General features: G+C 34.2%; 1 long non-coding RNA gene across 1 annotated transcript; it reads right to left on the bottom strand.

Annotated features, from left to right (window-relative positions):
• Positions 1-328: 328 nt before the first annotated feature.
• On the bottom strand, positions 329-516 carry LOC135935449 (uncharacterized). The gene is made up of 2 exons (XR_010574218.1): positions 469-516; positions 329-416 (listed from the first exon to the last, which is right to left on the bottom strand). It is a non-coding gene; the product is annotated as an uncharacterized LOC135935449 (long non-coding RNA).
• Between the last annotated feature and the right edge of the window lie 1,796 nt (positions 517-2,312).

The following is a 2,312-nucleotide window of genomic DNA, read 5'->3' as shown; positions in this document are numbered from 1 at the left end:
TTCATCTATTCAGCTCCATATGATTCCTGCTCACGAATCTTCTCTTATAGTTCCATCGCATATCAATCTTTGTCGTAGGTCGCCACTGGTGTAAAAACATCTGCGTTGATACACCCTAAATAATTAAATAAATGTGCGCATGAGGATAATAGAACCAAAGTACAATCTAGACAAACCTCAACAAATGAGAGCATCTACTGCATATTTGTTTAGAGTCTTGCGGTGTTTTGTGATGCGTTCTGTCGTAAAGTATGTTGAAGTGGTGAGAACACATTTTCGGCACCTTCTTAGCTTCTTTCTTGGTTAAGAGTCGATATAACTTGTCTCTTTTAATCACGTTGCTGCAGTAGACGCACTTTTGTTCCATTTCTTGGAGTTGTAGATAGTGTCGAGGTGGACAGTAGTGAATCAGTTTCCTATTTAAAAAAAGATTAAAAGTATTCTCGGTGAAATTTTTGATGGATTTACAAAAATGCCATGCCCAAACTGGAAAATCCCGCCTGTGATCTAGTTGGCGTAGGTCCTGGAATCATCTGGAAAGATTTCTTTAAATAAAATAGAAAAAGTAGAGCTGTATATTCTTCAACCATAAATTCAGGACTGCTATATAAATAGTTAACACGTCTGTCGCACTCGAATGCCAGCGATGGAATTGGAATTCAGCTAACAACTAGTTTATAAATATTTAAGTCAATATTAACATTGATAATTTAATATTTGTCTTGAGGACGATTCTCCCAGATATCCGGATTTCCAAAGGATAACCGGAAAATATACTTTTGAAAAGCCTCTCATGTCATAGGCGGATATATCCAATTTCTTGGTGGCGTGGATATATATTTCTCTCACGAACGGTTGAGCAGAAAAACCAAAACTAAATATCTGTAAACGATAATTTCCTAGCTATAAAATTCAAAATTTGTGTTCCTGATTGTGAGCAGGATTTTTGCTTTAAAATGCAACTATTAAATTAACAAAACGGTTTAAAAACATGAAAAACATTTGATGCTGTAATATATGAATTATTTTATTTAAAACGCAGAAAGATGATTTTTAAACATTGATTTTTAACTTAAAGGGAATCGTTTTTATTTTTATTAACAATTTTCAGGAGAGGTAGTTCGTTGTTCTGCATTTGTCCTCTGTGCTGAAGTAATAGAGCAGCAGTGCGATCGCAATATTTGAGATGGATCCTATTAATAAGATGTTTCGTTACAAATATAGTAGTCAAGCTGTAAATATATGAGACATACCTCAAGAGAGCAGTGCACTTGCCGCATATTTTGTTGCGATCCTGCGGTTCTTCGTGACGCTTTTTAACCCTGTGTTTATTAAAGTGCGAGGAGCACATCTTTGGCACCAGCCCCGCTTCATACTCGGTCAGTTGTAGAAATTCTGGCAGAAATCCTGGCAGTTTTTCTTCACAGTAGACGCATGAATATCCAAAAACTTCTGGTTTGGTGGGAATAACAAACTGCTGTGGTTCTGGTTGTGGACAACCAGACAAACAGGAGATTTTTCTACTAGAATATAATTTATAGGATTTTTATAAGATTGAAATGGAAATTTAGATGTTCTTACGACATGTATTTCCACACGTTTTTAAGAATTGGAGTTGATTCATATGATTTTGCTTTATCAGGCATCTTGAACTAGAGAAAACAATAATTTCATGTGAGTATTCAGAGCAATATTGTTCGTGTGCGTAATAATTTAAAAAAAAAATAGTTTACTTACCATCAAAAACTGGTACATGAGCTGGGAAATTTATGAGTGAACGTCTGCCTCTGACGAAGTTTGAATGATTGAGCAGCAAGAGAAAGAAACGAATTCAACTGGTTTTGTTTACAATGATGAAGCAAATAAATTCAGTGTTTAAAGTTCATCTTTCAGTTTGTTATCCGTAAATAAATTTTATTGTAGGCATGATCAAGGCAGTTATTATTCTACTTTCCATGATTATAAAATAGGTTGGTTGTTTTACATTTGATTGAAATTAAATATGTCATGAAAAACACTTATTGTACAAGTAAATCAAGATATACAAAAAGAAAAACTGTTATTTGGGTGAATAATTTACGTAAAAATGGTAGCACCAAGGAAACATATTAAATTTTCAAAAACGGTAGCACGGGGGGGAATAAAATTATTGTATTGTGTTCCTTCATAATTTTAAGGAATATTTGGCAATTTTCTAAATAAATTTTTTATTAGGTGCAGGTCGAGAATGGTGTAAATGCATTATTTTCACCTCCAAATCTCGGGTACTAAGAATCTCAATATCCAAAACTACCCACCGTTGGACTCGTCTC

Source organism: Cloeon dipterum, chromosome 2 (genome assembly GCF_949628265.1).
Source record: "Cloeon dipterum chromosome 2, ieCloDipt1.1, whole genome shotgun sequence".
Lineage (NCBI taxonomy): Eukaryota > Metazoa > Arthropoda > Insecta > Ephemeroptera > Baetidae > Cloeon > Cloeon dipterum.
Note: the sequence above shows the minus strand (reverse complement) of the source record. Positions and strands in the feature narration are given on the sequence as shown.